The 22,557-nt window shown below is 39.4% G+C and overlaps 1 protein-coding gene and 1 long non-coding RNA gene across 5 annotated transcripts in view; one reads left to right on the forward strand and one right to left on the reverse strand.

The window, feature by feature from the left end:
* Nucleotides 1-22,557, forward strand: part of kcnh2b (potassium voltage-gated channel, subfamily H (eag-related), member 2b) — a 347,590-nt gene that overhangs the window by 203,079 nt on the left and 121,954 nt on the right. The window lies entirely within an intron of this gene.
* Nucleotides 847-4,292, reverse strand: LOC111946661 (uncharacterized). Of its 3 annotated transcripts, XR_013652007.1 has the most exons (7): nucleotides 4,135-4,292; nucleotides 3,163-3,388; nucleotides 2,875-3,034; nucleotides 2,581-2,788; nucleotides 2,327-2,483; nucleotides 2,157-2,222; nucleotides 847-1,315 (listed from the first exon to the last, which is right to left on the reverse strand). It is a non-coding gene; the product is annotated as an uncharacterized LOC111946661 (long non-coding RNA). The 3 variants fall into 3 exon arrangements; XR_013652006.1 differs by lacking the exon at nucleotides 2,157-2,222 and having other exon boundaries at nucleotides 4,135-4,290; XR_002872377.2 differs by lacking the exon at nucleotides 2,157-2,222 and having other exon boundaries at nucleotides 2,581-2,661; nucleotides 4,135-4,287.

Genomic DNA, 22,557 nt, shown 5'->3' on the forward strand with positions numbered 1-22,557 from the left:
ATTTTGTTTAATAATAATAAAATAACCGAGCTGACGTATCTAGCCGCTTGGCGGAACTAAGTTTCGCTTCCGGTTTTTAAAAACACTGCTGCGCATGATTTATTCCGACCGAAAGCGTGACCCATGTGAATGTTTTTTATAATCTGAAAAAGTTTTTCTGGGCCCATCTACACGGTTGGATTCTAATCCGACCATTGATCCCACCCATAGGAAAAATCTGTTGCTCATATGTTGCTTGATCTCGTCTCTTGAGATCAGTTTGAGCGTCTCATATTCGTATCATTCTGTGATCATTTGCTTCTTAACTCTTGCTCCTAAGGGTCCCTTAGGAGCAAGAGTTAAGCTATAATGAGAAAAGACATCACTGAGACAAATGAGGTTGAGTTGAGACAACTGTTAGAGCAATAATTAAGAAGTGGGAGAGACGAACCTAAGACGTTCATGAGACAAATCTGAGAAGAATGAGTCCTAAAAGAGATCTCATCATTGTCTGTCTGATGTCTCTTTCATGTCTTAATCATTTCTCTTAAATGTCTTACCAAAGCCGTTAATGAGAATGATATTTGAGATGTATTTGAGAAAGAAAAGAGAAGTTATTTTTATAGCAGTGGTAGCCAATCCTGGTCCTCAGGGCCACCATCCAGTAGGGTTTAGATGTTTCTTTGCTCCCCAGATGTGAATCAACAGGTGATTAACCACCTCCTGCAGAACTTGAGGAGGCAATTCAACCACTGCAGCAGATCTGTTGGAGCAGGAAAACAGCTAAAACATCCATAACAGTGACCTTCAAGGACCAGGATGGGAGACCACTGATATACAGTAACAGTAAAAACAATACTAGAAATGTAAATGCTTTACACTTTATTTGGGCAGCACCATCATCAGTACAGCATTTGAATTGTGGTAGCAGTATTAAACACTTTTTAAAATATTAAATGCATTAAGTACATGAACTGTGGCGTACTAAATGTGGCTGACATGATGGTAAAGAAAACTTCCATATTTTAAACAACAAACACACTGACATCACTGCTGAGGTACAAGGAAAAAAACAAAATTATGTAACCACATAAAAAAGTACCTGATAAAAACATTCTCCTAAACTTGCAGCCTACCAAATCCATGGACCAACTTGAGAACCAAATTAAGATAAAAAATAAGAAAAAAGATGGAAGAGAAACCAGTCCGCATACTGTAGATCATAGCAGTGGCCTTAGAACCTGCTCTGCCCTACATTTGTTGACAAAGGCTTTCTTGAGCTTGGCCTCTTCAATTTGTTCCCAACCAGGTAGAGTGGCACATCTCAGGACATAAGCTGTAAGACAAGAACATTAAAATCTGGCATGAACAAATTGATAATAGACCGCACATAACAAACAAAGATAACACTTCAAGCTAGAAGCAAACTGTAGTTTTATAAAAGCAGCTGCATAATGCTACCATAAGATTACGTTTCTGTCATCCCTAAAAGCAGCCACACGTCGCTAGAGAGGACATCTGTTTCAGTTAAAAGAATTGAAATGCAGCATTCTATGGGCATTAACTATTTAACAAATAAGGTTCAAATCTGTTTCATTTCATTTTTCATGATACAGTCCAGATCAAACATTTAAGAAATGATCAAGTCACATTTTGCATGGTTGGCTCTTAACAAGGGAAAAATAATACCCATGTCTTAATTGGGACGCTGAGGGCTGATCGTGTCAGACAGCAAACTGTGGAATAAGATATTTCAACGAATATATATTATGGTATCATTAAGAATTTTGTGGTCAATATTTTTTGGATTGTTCAGAATATTTCCATTAGTTTTTTAAATTAGAGCACTTTGGCTTAGGTCTTTGTTCTGTTTGAGACTGAAGAATTATCCCTTAGTGGTACAAAAGTAAAGATTGGAAAAAAGTCTGTTATACTTGGAAAACTTCATAAAGCCACCCTTTAAATTGTATTTTATTTCTTTTAATGTGACACAATCTTACTATTTAAATCAAATTACCCCAAAATAAGGATTTCCAAAGCTAAATTTTAGGTTAGCCAGGGCTGCTCATTCCTGGTCCTTGGGATCCATCACCCTGACTGTTTTCCAGATCCCCAAGCCCTGCTAGCTGTTGATCAGCTCAACCAGAGGTCTCCACATACTGATTGAATGAACACACCTGGTCCAGGTAATCAGCTGGAAATCAGGCAGGCTGGTAGATCTCAAGGACCAGGGATGAGCAGCCCTGAGTTAGATTAATACAAGATTAATAAGAATAATTAACTGCAGGTCATGATTAACTAACCACACCCAAAAATGAATCGCATGACAGCACTCATAAATATGTACCTTTGCAGAAACTCCAGGGTTGAAGCCAGCTCAGTTGGATAATGACGGTTAAAGCAGAAGTAGCTTCTGAACATCAGGCACAGTGCTGCAATGTTGTTGTGTACGATGGAGCGGTTCCAAATGAGCATGAACCTCCTTGGGGAAAAGCAAGACTGTCCTAAAGACAGAACAATGGATAAAGTAAACATGTCACTCATGTACAGTGTACAAAGACAAAACCTTTAGAATAATTTAACACTGGAAACTTTACTTACCACATACAATAACAGTTGGAGTCAACGGCACCTGCTGCAGCTGGACCTCGTCTGCATCTTCTACAAGAACATGGCATCCTCCTCAAAGTAGCAGAGCAGAAGAAAGAGCATCTCTTTAACATCTCATCTCTTCTGAGCAGCCACTCTGCTCTCCCCACATCATCTGCAGCCTTTTAGAGTTTGGAAAAACGTCTTGCTTTCATCATTTCTGCAACAAGAGTGCAAACCATTTCCTTCCTTAGTCTTGGGCCAGGTCTCTTTCCAAAGACTGCACAAATTCCTCAGAAAACTTACTCCATGGAATTTCAAAGCTGTCCTCCCAGTCAATGTATGTACAGTCCTCGGCTTCTGGAAGATGTGGATGACGAACTCCTCGGTGACTATAACAAAAGTGATGATGATTGTGTTGGTGAGGTCTCAACAGATGATGATGTGCTGTTCTCTGGCGTTTGGTCTGCAACAAAAAACAAACAAACAGTATAAGTGTATTAAGTTTACACTGTACTGTCAGTGTGTTACCCATTCATATTCATATCCACTTCTGTGCATTACAAAAACTCATTTGTAATGTTTGAGACTCACATTTCAATTTCCAAAGAGCAAGACGTTTCCGGGCTTGAACAGGTCTCAAAGCTGGCAGCAAGTCAGCCTCTTCTATGAATCGTAGATCCTCATACAACTCCATTTATTCCAATGGACTGCAAGTGTTCTTCCAGGATGTCTTTTGTGGCTCTGGTAGGACCTCCATAATGGCAGTGTGGAGGAACATGGGTTCTGATTCACTCATTTTCACGTGTATTTAGATCACCTTGAATCAGAGAGGGGAAAAAAACATCATGTACACACATTTTATACAGCACAAAGTAAGATCTGGAAAGGTTTTTAAATATGATTTATGATTCACTAAAATCCTCGTACATATCAGTGTTGACATTTGTTAGTTGAGCATTAGCCTTAGCTACATCTGTGCTCTCTAAACATCTCCACCACTGACAGAGGGCTGAGAACATGTTTCCCTAATATGCATACTTACATTTTCAGATTATGCTTTCTAGACATGTGAGCAGTTAATGATGACTTTACTTTAAACACATGTCCATAACCAGTTTCAAAAGATGGCATGCCAGGCCAAACGTCTGCAAGATGATCTTTTAAACAAGATAAAAGCTTTTTACAGCGTAAAAATTGAACATACAGTGAAACTGCACATTTTGAAGTTTGGAATAATGGACTGTGGTGTCGTCACACTGTGATGGGACGAACCCTGCAGACCCTTAACTGAAGAGCAAAATGTCTTCCAACAGTTACTGAGCACTCACGCGTTTGGAAAAATATCGAGGCTCATTCTGTAAACTCTGCACTGCAAATAACTCTTCAATGTCTCTATTTTTTATTACAAAAAGCACAAGTAAACCTTTGTAAAAAGTAATAATTACTTATACAGCCAAAGCCACCGCGAGTAGCCCAGACGTCTGCATTACTGGCGGAGCTAGCTTAAAACACCTTTAGCATTCAACTGAGTTCAGAGTTGGAGGGAAGAAATCGCAAACTTACCGTGCAAACTTCAAAGATTTTACTTGAATCTTTTCCAGACAAGCAAAAAAAATGTTGGAGATTCATCCCACGGATTGTTAAAACGAAGAAAAAATACGACAAACGGTCGTCAAAAGTCTCTCGTTCTCTGCACTTCTCCCGCTTGCAGATTCCGGCCCGTTGGTGACGTCAACCACAGAGTTTTCCCTCCCACCGTGATCAGCCAATCAGAAATCTGTGTCAAGTGAGGCTGTGATACAGTTTAAAATTCAAATCGGGTTACTCCAGGCTTCTGTTTGTTCAATATGATGCAGACTAAAATCAAGAAAACAGAAAATATTTTCAGCTTGTAAGGCTGCATGAAGGGTGATTTTTAAAGACAAAGATAAATTAACTCAAACTGAACCCCATAAATCTGTACCGCCCTAAAGTTGATTTATTAATTTGATTATTTTTATTTGTGTATTTTATTTGTTTGTTTCAAATGTAAAATCTATTTTTTGTTCACTTTAAGGTGATCCAAATATGATCCCAAATGTCCTTTATTTAGTTCAGACATCAATGTGTTAAATGTTTTATACCCACCAACATATAAGTGTGCGTATATGCACTTGTGCGTGTATGCATGTGTGCCAGTGCATGCGTGTGTTTGTGTTTAACTAAACCTAGCATCATTAACCCAACATACATTCTTGTTCATTTATGTTTATCTAAGCAGTCAAAAAAAAAGTTTATTAAATCGACACTGCAACGTTGTCTTGAAATTTCATGTTTTTTAAAAAGTTTCAAAAATATGTCTTTTGAGGACATGACCGTCTTAATGATTTAATTTTTTTTTCTTGAAATTGTAATTAAGTTATATAAATATGTAAGCAATAAACAACTTTTTTAAGTTGAACATAAATAAAATAAAAAATATTATTTTCTAGAGATGAACTGTAATGGTGTCATCATGAGACTCATTTTAGGGCTTGTACTACTCTCATTTTTCTTTTTGCTGAGACAATAAAAAAAAGGCTAAAACAAGATCTAAATTATTGAGCAACGAGAGACAGAACCATTGATGTCTTTCACTGAGACATAACTGAGATAGGAATTTGAAGTAAGGATATCAAATTGAGACATACTTGAGCGCAACATAATATGGCTCATTTTTCTCTCAATTGAGATCTGGAGAAGAGACAGTTGTGAGAGAATTTTGAGATCTCAAACAGTGCTCACTGTGAGACTTATTTCTCAGGAGAAATGTTTGAGAAGAATGAGAAAAGCAGTTTAGTCTCAAACAGTTCTCATTTATGTCTAGGAGACGTAAATGTGACAGAAACGAGATCTCATCTTCAGTTTTGCTTTGCTATGGGCATCAAGATATTTTGCACATGTAACCATGTCTTATGGTGTCGACTCGCAGCGTGCCGGGGGTGTGGCACCACGATGGTGTCTCTCCATCGGGATGTCAGTCAACCATCACGATGGACGATGGTATCGTCCATCGGCACAACCCTACTCACCAGCTATTAACGTCACCGCACGTCACTGCATCAGTGTAACAAAGAAAAATCAAAAATGGATCATGTGTCCCATTGGTTTGTGATAACATACACCAGGGGTGCTCATACTTTTTTGGCATGTGAGCTACTTTTAAGTCGACAAGGTCTTGAAGATCTGCCTGTGTATATATAATATATATATATATATATATATATATACTGTATATAGTTGTAACGTGGCTCACACGGGATTAATCTTTGAATTTTTCACATAAAGACCACAACTTCTCTCACTTTTCATCTGTGCATAATGTATGTAGTGGCTATGTGACATGGCCTTTACCAACTGCTACAGGCCCCGCACTCTGCTGCTTTGCCACCCTTGTCAGAGCTGCATGTAAAAAAATAATGAAAAAAAATGTTTTTGTTTTTTTAAAGGTGCTCAAAAAAGTTGATTTTGTGTGATTTACGCCTTTTAAGAGGTTTTGGCCCCATTCATTTTTTGGACAACTCCTACCACTGTGATGTCATCCCTTTATATCTTTTTTTGGGAGGGGCTTTGTCTCACTATGTCGAAAATCCATTTTTACCAGGTACTAAGTGTGTGTAAATTTTGGTGAGTTATTGAGTTGAGAGAAAAATGTTGCCTTAAAGGCGCAGTAAGAAAGAAGAGTTGACATTTCCATAGAAGTGAGCATTACCTTCTCACTGAGCTGAACTTCCCTTGATGAATCATAGAACTGGAATCATTTGCATGTCCTCTCTGTGTTATTAAGCAGTGGTTCCTCCCATCGTGAAAGTCTCTATGGTCACATAAATCCAGGTGACATGACCTCTTCTTCATTTGCTGCACTGTCATGCTGCTTTTAAACAAATGAGTTCATTATTGGGCTCATGGTCTTCATTGGAGCAATATTTTATTATTTGACTGCTTTTTTTGACCAACTGCACATTGATTCGTGATGCTCTATAAAACAGGAAGTGGTTTCACGTCAAATCAAGCTGAACGGATTAATCATCAGCCTCTGTCTGTGTGTGTCTCACTGAGTCACACACAGACAGGAAAGGTGTTGCGGTCCGACCGAACGCATCGAACCCCTGCCTCCATCACTCAGACGTACAGATACAATCGATGGAGGGCTGACAGATGGGTGGCATCCTGGTGGAAGAGTGCTGGACAGGGAGCGGTCCGGAGGCAAACGGGGGACAGAGCAGGAGGGAAAATCAACCAGAGAAATATCACGGGAGAAAGAGTCATGGCAAAAACCAGGAGGTTAAAGGCCAAATGGATTTTAAAAGGTAGAGCTCGCACAATCTGCCACCTCCCAGATCGCTGTTAGTTGTTGCTCCACAAATCCTCCTCTAAATCCAATCCCATTGTCCCATCTCTGTAGGGAAGTTTCTTCTTCTGGTTTTTGACCCCCTTCCTTCAGAAAACCCATTTTCTGAAGGAAACCCATTTTTGGGATTTTTGCTCCATTTATCATCATGTTGTGGGATGGTGTGCCTGCCTGGCTACCCTTCCTCATTATTGCGCGTAATTGTATCAGTGAGAGCAACCATTTATGGGTCTATCACTTAGCCCTTTTGTGTTTGACCTAGTTGCTTTTTTGACCTGAACACCGGGTCTGGCTGTGGTGTGAATTTCAGAGCGATGATTAGAATTTATCTGCATTTGCCAGAGCAAATAGATGTTTGACAAGGAACGCTGTAATAAAAGGATGGACGTTATCTGAGCAATGTGTAGCAATGTGGATTATCTATGTAATGAAAAGAGGAAAGAGGACACAGGGAAAGGTGAGGGAGCAGGCAAAAACGCTAACAAAAGAACACACAACAGCGAACAGTTTCAAAAATAAAAGCTTGACGTCACTCTGTCCAACAAAACTTTAGGGTTTTTTACTACAACAAATAACTGTAAAGGAAAAAGAGGATGCATAATTTTCAGGTAGGATTCATGCTCTAAAAATCTTTTTTTTTCATGTTATTTTTATATTTTGTCTGGTACACGAAGTGAATAACTCAAAATAGCATTCTTATGAGTGGTTTTGTCAGGGGTCTGCAACTTCAGGTCTTTTTCTCAGTGACCACGACGTAGTAGGAGTCACAAAGTCTAACATCACCCTTTAAGAATTTCCTTGTTACTTTATGATTTATGATAAACTCAAACAGTTGTTTTTTTGCATAAACAAAACATAAGGAGAAAGTGGCCTTTTAAAAAAATATTAAATATTTTATAACTTTTACCAGCGGATCACATGACTTCCTTTTAAAATAAAAGACACCAATGCAGGAAATGTAGTAGTATACGGTCATGTTTGTGGTGTATCTCAGGGACAAGTTAGTAAATTTAAGCAACCAAAATTACATGGCAGTTAATTAAGTGTCCTTTAATGTATTTTTCAAACCATGAATTTGTTACAAAATAGAAAAATCTACCTTATAATCAAGAGCGCCTTAATTCTGGTTGTCCTTTTTGACCTCCGAATTGATTTTCTGTTGAACACTGTGCATAATGTCAAAATGTTTTACTTCCACTTGTGATACTGTCCTTCAACTGTCGGCGAATGGGTTGAATAAAGCTTGATTCATTTAACTTCCCTTAGTTTTTTTTTTTAGTTTTTTATTTACTACCTATTTAATTTTTATTTTACAGTTATGTTTTAAAATGAAAAACGTTTTACCATAAAGCCACAACAGAGGGATATAGGAGCCACATGTAGCTCCGGAGCCTCAGGTCGCAGATATCTGTTAGATAGTTAACAAAATGAGTGTAAAATTTGACATATTATTTATTTGAAATTAAGTATAAATAAAATATTATGTGTGTAAAATAAAAGATTTTTGAAGGGGATATTAAAAACAAAAGCTTTAAAGACCCACTCTTATGTTCTTGTGGCATTTTTTAATTTAAAAAAGTAAGCTTAAAATTGTTGGAAAAATAGCTTATTTGTGGCTTAGAAAATACATTAGGGCCCTGCTCCGCTCCATTCTGATGCATCCACTGTTAGACAACTAGATCCATGTATGTCTTTGTTTGAGCTGAAATCTGGATCTAAACTGTACAGCTGGATAGCTCCAATATTGCTCACCGTTTTTGTTAAGTTAAGCAGATAGTCTGAAGGGCTGAAAGCTAGCAGAAGAGAGTGTAAACTGATAAATGATAGGAAGTAGGGGCAGGCTTACTATGCGTCAACAGTCGCTCTGCAGGAACTATGTTCTAGAAAACAACACAGGTTTTTTGATTTTGGCTAAAAATGGCATAATCATCATTGAAAGACCACTGGAAATGCTTTGAAAATAGATCAAAAGATTATTTAAGTCAGACTTTAATTGTAATTTTAGTGCTTTAAGTGAGTAAACAGTATCTTTCTTAATGTTAATATTTGAAGCCTCTTTTATTTCCTTCATATCATAAGTCTACAACATTGGAACATTTTTACACATTTACACATATCAAAGTGACGTCTTATGTCATTTATTCTGCCAATAGTCCCTCACAGCACAGTCCACATCAGGTTAATAAGGTAGCATTGGACCCACCTTGGTCCGATCCATCAAGGGGGTGTGGAGGGGTTGGGTTGGCCAAGGGAATGTGCTCATTTAAAGAGGCACTGGAGTGAACCAATGAAGGCACCGCGGTGCTCTGTCACTGACACACACAGGTACCCTGTGCTATTCATCCCCACAGTGCAGCTGGAGGCTGTTCCCATTACTTTGTACTGTACAACACCACAGAGCACCAGAAACACACATGCTAAAGCTTAGGGAGCTTTAATGTTATGCCGCTTCTCAGGGCACCGCTAATGAAAGCATGCTTGTTTCAATTAATGCCAAAAACAATTCAACCATTTTTCGTAATAAATTCTTACAATTTTCAGATTAAAGTCCAAAGCACTAAAGAATTTAAAGCCCCTTTGAATTCCTGCCTTAGTAAAGTGGCCGTAGCCCCATGGAAGGATCTGTGATACTTTAAGACGTGCCAAAAGGTTTCTCAGAACTAAAACTTAATTTAGGCCAAAGCTTTTTCTTGTTTTGTTAGTTATAAACATATTTTGACATTTGTCAACTTCCTTCTTTTTCTATCCAACTGCCTTTAAGATCAGGTCATCACCATTCAAACAATGAAATTGTCAAAAAAACTTTTGTAGTTTCAAATGCCACCTTTAGTGTTCGGACTAACTCTTTATAAAAATTTAAAACAGCGCTTTTTTTTTCTGTAATTAAGTGGTGTAAGGCAGTGGCCACAAACACAATTGTGGCCACCAACACAATTTTGGCCACAATTGTGTGACCCTAAAATTATAAGATCCATTTAAAGCTGATTAAAGTTGGACACACTACTCTGGTCACCTTCGTGCCAGCATTCCTCTAAATTAATGCACTTGTCTGCTGACATCAGAGTCCCATGTGAATAGTAGAGGCTCTTTATTTGGAAGCTTAACCTTTGTGCTATCTTATGGGGTCCAGATGACCCCACCCTTACATTGACGTGTTATCCCTTCCATGACAAAGGTGGATAAAGGTGAAGAGGATTTCATGTAATCCATGGATATCAGTGAAGATCACAAATGATTGAAGAAAAAAGGTTCGGTGCACTGACTTCTGGGGTCCAGATGACCCCACTCCCACTGTTAAGTGCCTAGGATAGCACAAAGGTTAAACTGATCCATTCTGTTCATCAATGAATGGCGCAAAGCAAATTAAATTCAATCTCTGAACAAGAAAGCCTTGGGCTTTAAAATGACGTACAGTAGATCCATGTACGTCTTTGTTTTCCTCATCTGAGCTGGAATCTGGATTTAAACTGCACAGCTCGATAGCTCCAATATGGCTCCAATTTTTGCACTGCTTGGGGGCAATTTTTCCACCGTTAAGACCAAGAAATAGGTTGGGAGTGTAAAGAGAGAAGCAGGAGAGTATGTAAACAGAGATCTCTCAGTAACAGGAAGGAAAATGGGGGACAGGGTTCCTATGTGCCAACACTCCCACCGAAATACTCAGAAATGAATTTTCTGGTGAACTCCTGCTGCTCTGCAGAAACTATGTTTTAAAAAATAACACAGGTTTTTCAATTTTGTCTAAAAATGGCATAATTAAAAGACCACTGGGAAAACTTTTACAATAGATCAAAAGAAGATTGGTGTGGGTTCTTTATGAATCTATCAATTTAGAAAGTGTATTTATATACCGTATTTTCCAGACTATAAGCCGCTACTTTTTTCAAATGCTAACAGCCCTGCAGCATATTTAGTGATGTGGCTACTTTATAGTATTTTTTTCTGGCAGCTGCCTTGACCGCTCTGTCTGCATCTGAGCAGAGGTTGACAGCATCATCCAACTTCAAGCAGCAAGCCAATTTGTATTTTCTGCACCTGTAAGCAGCCAAACAGCATTGACCTCAATTCAGATCTTAGACACTTCAGTCATGGTTCAACAAAAAGAAACACGCATGCCCAGTCGCATCCCACAATCCTTTGGTGCCATTAGACCCAACGTGCACGTGACCGCCACAAAGCAGCTGGTTCTCCTTCGGGTTCTTTCATTCGGCTGTTCGTTCACATAGAGCTGCGGGACAGATGGCAGTCTGAAGGCTCCCACACATAACAACGCATCCTCCCCTCAAACACAAAACGTATTAAGTCCGATTGCTCTGCACGGACACGGTTCGCTCCGTCCCACGGCAGCCGCGCCCCGCATTCAGCGAACAGACGTCATGGGGCACGAAGCGCTCCTCCCTGGAGCCACCCTTGCGAGGGGTGTCGGAGAAGATAGGAAGGGAGAGACAAGGAGCCCGCGAGCAACGGCGGAGCGCAGAGGTGTCCGCGGAGCAACAGTGTGCCACTGTTGAGGAAGGAAACTTCTGGTGCACGCGCTGCGCAGAGGCGCGCGCTTTTAAGTCGCCACTGCTCTCTTTTAATGGTCTGTTTTTTTAACCAGCCCTGTTACTACCATATTGCTGCCGCGACACAGGCGGAAGGAGAGGAGAGCTGCTCTCCCGTTCTCCACTCCTTCCGCTGCTGCTCCTTCTTAACCACGCACAACAGTGTGGCGACCTGGGGGTTAGCCCCGGCTTAAGCCCCTAAGAGTCATGGGAAGTGGGGAATCGCGAGGGTAAATTTCCTCATCATAACTGAGGGATGTAATGTTGATTATATGGTTACTGTTATTTACTACTGTTATTTTATGTATGATACCTCAATTTTAAATAAGTAAAAAAAAATAAAACCATAACTGAGGAACCTGTGAACAGAACACATTTCCGTGCTGTTTGGCAGATGTTGTTATGTTTAATTACATGTGCTGACTCAACGCTGACTCCTCCCACTGTGAGACTGAAAGATGTCTCAATTTTCAGAGTCAGGATAGTTAGTGTCAAGCTGAGCGTGTTGGTAATGACATGCAGCTTATACACTGGTGTGGCTTATGTATGCAAGAAACTAACACACCTCCTGTAATTGGGTGGGTGCGGCTTGTACACATGTGCGCTTTATAGCCTGAAAAATACAGTATATATTTTTACAAGATTGTACATGGGTAAATGTGTGTGCACACATGCACTAATTGAAACTCCCTGCATTGTCTGTAAAGACCTGAAAGTTTTACAGAAATCAATCATTGTCTCACTTCTCTAATCACAAACACAAGAAGCTTCAACAAGCTAAACTGCTGAGGTATCAGGACAGGAGGTCCAACTTAAAACTGCAGAACCTCTCCAGAGATCTACAGCGTGGCAGCTTCTCACCGGCCACCAGGGAATGGAATCAGAGTCTGCCATTTAAACTCAGTCATTATCCATGACCTGGTTCAGACCTTGAGCCCTGCAGAAATACCATGGTGAATATCAGGAGAACAGCTCTGCACAGATGCATGCTTCAAACACAGAAGCAAATCTAAAATTGCTCTGTGCAGTGCGACTGCAAATCAACTGTGCAGACATGAAGAAATTAGCATGTCAGAAAAACATGACATTTTGACTGGAGGACCAATTCACCACACTTTAGTATTCAGAGGTCTCGCTGCTGCTGCTGCTGCTGCTACTGCTGCTGCTGCTGCTTCGTGCTGAGTGTTAATCCTACACTTACAGGCACATTAAGTCCACTTGTCACTTTTAATAGACTCTTCAGTGGAAATCACTTGGACATTGGCTTTTTTGGTGGCTGTGGAGCTTAATACTAGCCCGTGCATTTGTGTGTTGACCATCCATGTGGACAATTTCCAGAGATACACATATACTTAAGGTTTCTTTTCTATCCCGCTAATACTAAAATATTTTTGCACTTATGGCACACTAATACTTCAATTCAATTTAGTTATTTTAAAAAAAAAGTAGATTTGTTATGATCCAGTTGATTCCAGATTGATTCAGTCAATTCACACTATCTTATTTATTTATAGATGACATATATGACCCAACAGATTATTTTTAATTCAGGAATAAAATGTAATTCCTGATCTGAGTTAGCAAAAATGAGACAGTGGAGAGGAAATCTTGCTTTACATGGCACCTGTACCAGAAGCAGTTTTAGTATGAACGGCATTCTGCAGGGACCGGTTTGGTTCTAAGAGGACAAGAAAATACAAGCAAATACAACAAGAACATCGAAATATCACTGGAACATCTGTTTTAAGACAAAGGTGGTAAACGGCCGGGAAACATGGCAAGTCAACACAAATGTGCACAGAAAAATATGCTGACAATAAGTGATGCTTGAGACAGAAAACAATTATTCACATTGGATTGTTTTAATTAATCGATTGATCGATCAATCAACCATTTAATTTGTAGAGCACTTTTCAACAACATGCAAAGAACCCAAGGTGTTTGATATAAAACATGTATAAACATAGGTGAAAACAATAAAAAAGTAATATAACTACATAGACTAAAAACAACACCAATCACAAAAAAAATATAAAATGGAAGAAAACACTAGTATAGAAAGGAATTCAGCTCTAAACCTCCCTGCAGGTAGGCCAGAGTCAGTGAGGTCGGTTGGGTTATCTCAGGGGTGGTGAGTGTAAAAGTCAGTGGCATCCCTACACAACTGCGGTGAGAGTAGATTATATTAAAGAGCCAGAGGTTGTTTAACACCTTAATGTGACTCTTGCACGTCGTGGAAGCCTGTCACTATGAATCTGTCCTGCTATGAGCTCCTGAAATGCATCATTGGAGTCTAGTTTGACTATGAATTGAAATAGACTCCTACAATCAAACATGTCTTATGTCTGATTTCCCTCTATAACAGTCTAACTGCACAACTACCTTGGTGTGTGACAGCTGCTTAACATGTGTGGCTGCTGTTGTCTGTTTTGGACTTTTACAGCTTTGTATGTCATTAGAATAAAGGCTTTCCACTGATTTCTTGTTTTAGGTTTTTTAAGCTCCCGATTATTATTAGTTCAGCATGACTTCTTATTTTATCCTGCTGAGTTCTGTTTGTTCTGTTGTTTGTGTATTCTTTGCTTATTCTGTGTTTCTGTCAGTGCACACCTGGGATCTGCCACACCAGTGTCTAATCATTAACCACAGTATATGCACTGTGTGCCTGAGTTATCTAGTAACTGACACCATGATTTGTCTCTGCGTTCCTTTCAATTTTCCAGCCTTCTGTTTGTCTGTTTTTTTCTTTTTGTATATGCAAAAACACCACATGTGTATATTTATTTCTATTTAATCAAATACAACTCCTCCTGCCTGTGAGTACTGCATTGAAGAACACAAGTCTCCCTGTTAATAACTATTGTATACCGCAACAAGTATAAGTCGCGGGTTTTTTTCATCCTTAGGTGCGTCTTATACTCAGGTGCGACTTACATGTGATTTAAAAAAAAAAGTAGCAACAACCACTTGAGAACACTGTGTTTGAGTATTTGCTACTGACAGCAACACAGTAGAAGTGCAGCTTAGTCTCAAGGCCAGGCGTGGTGGAACTGTTCCAAAGTGACACAGACAAAAGATTTAACACATTTATTGATTTACAGTGATATAAAGAGTTACGTTTAGTTGTTAACATGTTATGTAGGCTATGAATGACTAAATAATTGTTCATGTGTTGCACTAATGTACTAGATTCCTCCTGTGTTTTATTAAGCTAAATACGGTTACAGTAGTGAAGCGAGCATTTATTTATTCATTTTTGTTGTCTATTCCGTTACTATATTTTGCCTTCCAAGACAAAATGGTTGTTCTTGGTGTTGAATTTTATTAAAGGGCCTATGTCAGGAGAAATCAACTTTTTTTTAGCTTTAAAGTGCATTATAATGTTAATTCCTCACAAAAAACAACGCCAGACCGGTGTATTGATCCATTCACACATTTCTGAGTATTTCTCTAAAAACCTCCTCTCTGATCACCAGCCCCTCCCTAAAAGTTCGGATGTTGTTTGTTTTTGTGGGTAAAAGCAGACATGCTGCAGAGGCTGGCTCTAGGTTGATGTCATGAAATAGGAGGCACTCACAAGGAGCAAAAGGCTCATAGATTGAGTCCTCTTACTTCCGGGTTGGAAAATTACCTGCGAAAATAACTCATATTTCATAACAAATTATTTCTTTAGGGTCCCAAAGGTAATATATAAGCATATGTATGGATATAGTTTACTCTGAAAGGCTCAAGAAAAGCACGATAAAGGCCCATCAAATGAATAAATTTCTTCCAAAAATGCAACTTATACTCCAGTGCAATTAAACCGAAAAAAAGGTTATGTCATCCTGCATATTAATACCGATGAAGCCTCTCACAGCACAGGATGCCAAATAACGTCACTACCAAACCCGAGTCCCCGATTGGTCAAAATTCAACTGGTTTAACTTTTAACACACATTCAATGGACATGATGTTTTTACATTGACGTAAATACTTTCGTAGTGACGTGTGAACACAAGACTTTTGATCGCAGAAGCCAGAAACATTAATTCACATTCACATTTCATTGAAAGTCGTCACTTGACCGTGCGTGACGTTTTCACATTTTTAAAAGAGCAAATCTTTCATCCTCAGAAGTGTTCTGTAGGAGTCTCTCTCTATTATTTTTCTCCATTCCCTCATTCCATTTTTTCTCTCTCCCACCCTCCCTCTTGCTTTGCCAGCCGTCTTAGAAGGTAATGTCCACCTGGCATGGCACGCAAAGTGAACTGTCAAACCCCATCTGTCACTCTGTTTTACAGTCTCCTTGCTAGTGTGCCTAAATAAGACAATGCAGGGCTCTTGGAACAATGTTAGACAATAGGAATACATACACATTTTGCACCCTGCAACATGCTTCTCATTTATACATTTTTTCTACCCTTTTGTGTCACTGGGCTCAATGAAATGTAAATAAAGGTTTTACCTCATCAGTTCACTAAAAATGTGTCTATTTTGCAGAATGTAATTAATTTAAAGTCATAAAACACACACGGTGAGTGACTTTTTTGTTTGTTTTTATTTCCGTAGTGGGTAAAAGTCTTTCTGCTAGCCTCAGACTGGGGGCACATTCCTTTGCATGCACCTTAATTGTGCATCTAATCATATGCTTGCAGCAGCACAGCTGTCATGCCAACTGTGCCCCTGCAACATTGTAAAAAAAACAAGAGAGAAAAAAAGTGCCTCACTTCACGATGAAGAGGAGATCAGAAAAGAAGACAGTCACACATTTCATAGCATGATGGCTGTGTCGTTCAGTGACAGAGGAAACTGACCACAAAGTGCTGAGACAGAGGATGGGAAGGACAGGGGATGCCACCGCTGCACCATCAACTCTGACATTTTGCTCACAAATTAAGTTGCATGTGGACAGTATAGGCTACATACATAGACACACATTTTCTGAAACTTCTTTGTTCGTTGAAGCAAAGGTGTGAAGAGTGTTTTTAAGAAAAAAATCATCCCTAATCTAGAGTTTGTGTTACCAACCTTTGTAGTTATTTTCCACACTATAGGATGCACCAGATAATAAACCACACTCATATATGAGGCGCATTGCTGTTGTACAGTTTCCTTATGCCACACCTGAGTCATTAGTGTACTGGCTTCTTACTGACCGGACCAGACTGCTCCGCAAATGGGGTGTTCAGGTGATACAAAAGTGCCCATAGGATGAACACACAAACTACACTCTGATTGTCTAATTTCTTAATTTCTAACAGTCAGTGCATGGAGCGCAAACTTATAACCCGAACAGCACTAATTGGCTCCTTATGCAATGCACAGGAGGGGGTCAAAAACATGAAAATCCAGCAGACGTGCCTGCGTCTCCCCTACTTCACCCTTAAGCTCATTTCCACTGGTCCATTCATGGTGCATCTCGTTGCGTTGACACAAAAAATAGAACTTTCATGAATCAATGCGAATGTTTACATCGCCTCCGTCATCTCTGCGTTTCACATCCGCCTCTGCGTAATGCAGGTTTAGGCAGGAGGTCTATTCCTAGTCGTCAAATAGCCCGAGAACCAGAAACATATCCAAGTTTCAAAATAAAGCTCTTTGTTGTACTTTAAAAATAAAAATTTTTAAACTCTATTTTATATTTAAAGGGACACGTGCCCATGAGATACAGACTTTAACACTGCAGAAAAACACTGATGTCCATTTTTGCCATGGACAACAAAAGTTTAGTTTTGGCAGTACAAATGCATAACCTCCTTTATGACACAAAACGTGCATTATACAAGGGCTCAGTGAAGAAGAAGAGGCAATGGGACCTGACTGCCAAAGTTTTGGAACTAATTGACATGGTGGTGGCAAACTACTCCTCTGGGAGGTGGAGGGGGGGCAGACCTAAAACGCAACAGAGACAATGTTAATTCGGTTGTGAGACGGACTCCCCATGCGATGCAATGGAGATGCACTGCAAACGGACCAGTGTAAATCTGGGGTTACATATCCTTGCATGTTGTTTAAGTGTTCACCACAACCTGTCGCTAGCAGAATTCCTGCAGAAAAAAATGTGGCATGACTTTGATATTAAGTTTGGGCCACCAACGCGCACTGTTCAGATTTGACCATTTTTTGCCAGCAGACAGCCCGTATCCAGCTGTAAGGGCAGTTGAGACTTAGGTCTTAAGTAAAGAGATTCCAGAACTAGATAGTGGAATAGTGGACTTAGACCTGATGATGATCTCAAAGGGGAGAAAGTGGTGTAGAATGGCATGGAGGATGTCCTACAATGTGGAGGCATTGATGAAATTTTAAAGACAGGAAGAGGTATGGATAGAATGGGAAACCGAACAGATATTGGACCAAAGCAGTGATGTAGATAAAAAATAATAGCATGAGAAGGAAAGCTCACTAAATAAAAAGAAAGATTCACTAATCTTGGTATTAATTTGAGTAGATTCATTGAATCTGTGACCCCCCCCTCCCCCCCCTCACAGTGCGTGCAGTCCTGCTTTTAATCTTGTTGTTTCTTTTTTAAAGTTTTACTTCATAAGCACATATCCTCATACAGTAGTTTGCACTGATCTGGTTGTTCCAGCTTTCATAAGAAACTCTTTGATGTCTGAAGTTGTTCTAAGTCCCCCAAGCTTTTTAAGAGGCTGCTGCTCATAGTCAAATGGGCTTCAGTTGTTGTGTTTTTTCTTGATTTGGCTTCAAGCGTTTTTCCACATGCATCATTTTCCTCCACTCTCCACGCCCTCAGCCAACCTCTGACCTCCACCTCCCCTTCCACTCTCTCCCTAGAGCTCACTCCTCAACCAAGCCATCCTCCTTTCTCTGTTCGCCTCCCCAGAGATGACAGATATGTTTCTGTTATCGTGTCCTCTTTTCCGTCTTTATCCATTACGAACATTAACGAGGGGGAACGGGATTGTTGCGGTTGTCCTTTGTCTGTCCTTTGAGGATGTTGCACCATAAGCAATGCTGATTTGTTTTACATTTACTGACATCTGAGTTTGTTTGTTTTTTTGAGTTGGGTGCATTGGAATTAGAGAGGTGTTTCGCTATTACCCTATTGCCTCATAAATGAATAAGTAAGCGATGAATGGGGGTGTCCAAGAAGAAATAAGCGTCAGGTCAGTCTGTACTTGTCACTCCCAATGTTTCACCGTGAGACTGATCCATGTCTTCTTCACTTGTCTGAACAAGCAGACAAACACACACGCTGCAAGAAAAGGCATCATCTCCTCAGCGGCAGCTGGGGGGTGGCTGCAAATAAAAACAGAGGTGTTGTTGAGGGAGCTGATGGGCTCAGTCTCCACCAACACACTCACACCCACACAGGGGGCACCAGAACAGGCCATACACTGCAACACGATACACAGCAGCGAAGATTAGGAGCACCTGATCTGCAGTCGGAGGCCTCCAAACACGCATGAGCACACATTCACAGGATGGGGAGATCACATTCATAGATGACTCTGATGATGCATAAGAGAGGGGTGCAGCCTCCAACCTCTTACCTAAAAATGAACACACAGACAACCCCCACCCCATATCGCACTGCTTTAGGAAGGAGGAGGTAAAGAAAAGTAGGAAAATGGGGAGGGGGAGGTGAGGCTGCCTACCTCAAGGCATGGCAGGATTAAGTAGGACAATGACACAGCCCTTACAGAGAAGGAATAAACGTTCCATCTAATCCTGGAGATCGGTGACAGGCGGAGGTGTGACAATGGTATGTGATTGTAGTAAGTTTAGGGGATGTTTGGTTTTAAAGTTAGAAGACATTTAACCTCTTATCCGAGAGGCTTTGTCAATTCTGAATTAGCTGGTCGAAGAGCTAGTATATATGCGCTCATGGGGGAGGAGTCAGACCTGAAACTGGATGGTATTGTCAATTTAGCCTACATGGTTTCGGGTCGTTAAGAGTCCTTTGTCCTCAGCTGGGGGTTAGGGAGCCAGTGACTCCCTCCCCAAACTGGTCATCTCTTTCAGCTATTAACGACGAGCCCATAGCACGGCTGTGCTATGGGCTCTCCAATCTCGCCCATTGTGCCCAATTGCCACAAATGGTATGTGATGTTTGCAACAGAGGAAATTTTTTAGATTATTTCAGTGGCGGACTGTGCATTACAAACCTAGGCCTTCAGTAGTGCTACTTCTGAATCACTCAACCCCTCTTAAACCATTTTTGTGCTTCTAAATAAACTGAATAAACAAAACGGTAAACAAATCTCACAATGCAACTAGCCAACACAGTAGATGTTATGCCAGGTATGCCATTCATGTCCAGACTCCACAGGAGAGTTTAGACAAAAGTTCAACAACTCTCATGAAGTGTTTGAAAATACAATAAGTATTTTAATGCAACTAGCATGTAGCAGTGTTGGACTGTTTTTTGTTGTTTTTTTAATTCGAGTTACCAACGAGGTTGGGAGTTAGCGTAGTAACAGTAACATTTGTTTTAGTGATATCGGTCTGTTTTTGTATGTGTTGCAAACAAAGTGGGAAGTTACAAGTATTGTAAATATGCTAACATGGCCAATGTGTAGCAATGTTCGCCTGTGTTTTTTTTAACATTTTAATTACAAGGTTTGGAGCTAGCGTAGTCACAGTCACGTTTGTTTTAGCGGTATAAGTATGACTTTTTAATGTGTTACAAACAAGGTTGGGTGATATTGTTAATCTGGTAATGCAGCTAACTTGTAGTTTGTTACAAACAAGTTCTTAAGTTACTGTAAACGCAGTTAATAAAGTCTGACTCACTGACAGACTTATCTCAGAGTCTTTTGAATGAATTAATCAGTTTAATGGCTTTGTGCACCTTATGTAAAACATGAAAAAAAATAGACCATTTATTGACGGTGCGCCTCGTAATCCGGTGTCTACTATACTGAGTAAAATATGGTAAAAAATTGAATTATCTCATTACAAGAAAAGCCTAAATTACAAAATGTTTTGCTCAGGTATTATTGGGGTTACTACTGAGTAACTGGAAACCCACTTTACTAATGTTTAAGATTATATCCCCCTGAATTTTTTTTTATTTTTGTCTTTTTTAATCAAAAATACATATTGAATCAAACATTTTTAAGAAATGAGAACGTTGGCTTGAAAATGTTTTGTTTTTAAGATCCAAATGATCCAGAATTGATTCATTTTGATTAGAATTCTTTAAAAAAAAGAATTGCACGTTAAGACATTTTTCTTTTACTTTTCTTTTAGATTACTTTCTTTTGCTTTGTGACATTATGGGGGTCAACAAAAAAAAAAAAAAAATTCATATTTTTTGACCTGCCATGAATTTTAAATTAGCAGTGAAAGAAGATTTATCCCAGTTTTATATAATTAGCTACTAACTCTTGTGATTTACTGTAACATGGGGGTTTGGCTTGCATACTGTCTGCACTAAGGTCCAACTAAACATCTTGATCTATGAAACATCACAAAGAAACCCATCTAAGAGATTCTGTCCTTTACAGTTTTTCTCCCAAGGACATAGAGCCTCCTCAAGAAGTTCATCAGCCAAATGTCTGACTGAAGTCATTTAAGGATTCTCATTCAGCCGAATACAAGCCATACTTTAAACACCATAAAAAAATGATCCCATAAAAAGTTGATTACATCCTGAGGTTAATATTCTAGATGAGATCATTTTTATTGTCCTCCAACAGGTTCAGCCTAAAGTCTCAGTCGTTTGTGTAAAAGTGCAATCACAACAGTAATTATCAGCCATGCTTTATTTTCTACTAGTTAGAGTTGAAGTCACAGATGGACGAAAGCCAGGAGTTTGTTGAAAACTGAGAACATCTTTGGTTCAAAAAATAGGTAGACCCTTAGAAAAAAGAAATCTATGTCTATCTCCCTGTGGCAGTCCTTGTGGCCGTGGCCTGGGTGGCAGACGTCCTTGCCTGGTTGGCAGATTTCCTCTATCTGCTATACTGCGCAGGTGCCTTGGCTACCACTGCTGCTTCAGCAGGGGTCTTGGTGTGGGGATAACCGCGCGCTCTCCACCTCACCAGTTTGTATGCATAAGTATGTGAACGGTTGTTGTATTGTGTACATGTTGGCATGTTTATATGTAAAGTGAAGATTTTTGGAGCCAACGGGTATTTTTGTAACATTCAAGTGTGTGTGTTGGCAGGCCCCGCCCCTTTTAGATATATTGTTCATCTAGACCAGACAGTAATGATTATAAACTTCCAGCAACTTTTTGCTTGTTGTTTTATTATTTTTGACCCCCCCCCCCTTCTAAAATCACCCTCCCCCCAACATCCCACTCTCTTTTTTCTCATCTGGTCCAACAAAAATGTTTACTAATATAATTAATATAAATAACAAATAACAAAATAAAAAAATGGGTTTATTCAAATATACACCTCCTGTGATGATGATGATGATGATGATGATGATGATGATGATGATGATGATGATGATGATGATGATGATGATTTTATTAATCCCACAATGGGAAAATTTCACATATCTGTGGCAGCAAAAAACGACATTCAGAAATAATTTATATAACATCAAAAAAGGACATAAAAAAGGACATTCATATTAACTTATTAAGAATATTAAATTATTAAAAATTATAATAACAATTATTATTAAAATTAATATAGAAAATGAGATTTATAATAAATAAATATTAAATACTACTCCTAATAATAATAACAATAGTAAAAATAATCACAATAATAAAAATAAAATATATACAAAAAATATGTGGTCAACTGCAAATGCTCGATTCCTTATGCAACCCGCCATTGTCAATTTTTTTTTTTTTTAAATTGTACAAATTGTAAAAACAGCAACAACTGCAACAAAAGTAAATGAATCAATGAGTAAAAGAAAGAAAAACACCCAATTTAACACGGCGTTGTACAGTCTGATGGCTGTGGGGAGGAATGACCTGTGGTAGCGCTCCTTCTTACACTGAGGGTGCAACAGTCTGGTGCTGAAGGAGCTGGTCAGCGCCTCTAGAGTTTGGTGTAGGGGTGGGAGGGGTTATCCATGATGGATGTTAGCTTAGCTAACATCCTCCTGTCCACCACCTCCTCGATGGACTCAAGTGTGCAGCCCAGGACAGAGCCGGCC

This window comes from Oryzias latipes, chromosome 20 (genome assembly GCF_053564925.1).
Source record: "Oryzias latipes strain Hd-rR chromosome 20, Olatipes_Hd-rR_3.1".
In the NCBI taxonomy this organism is placed as follows: domain Eukaryota; kingdom Metazoa; phylum Chordata; class Actinopteri; order Beloniformes; family Adrianichthyidae; genus Oryzias; species Oryzias latipes.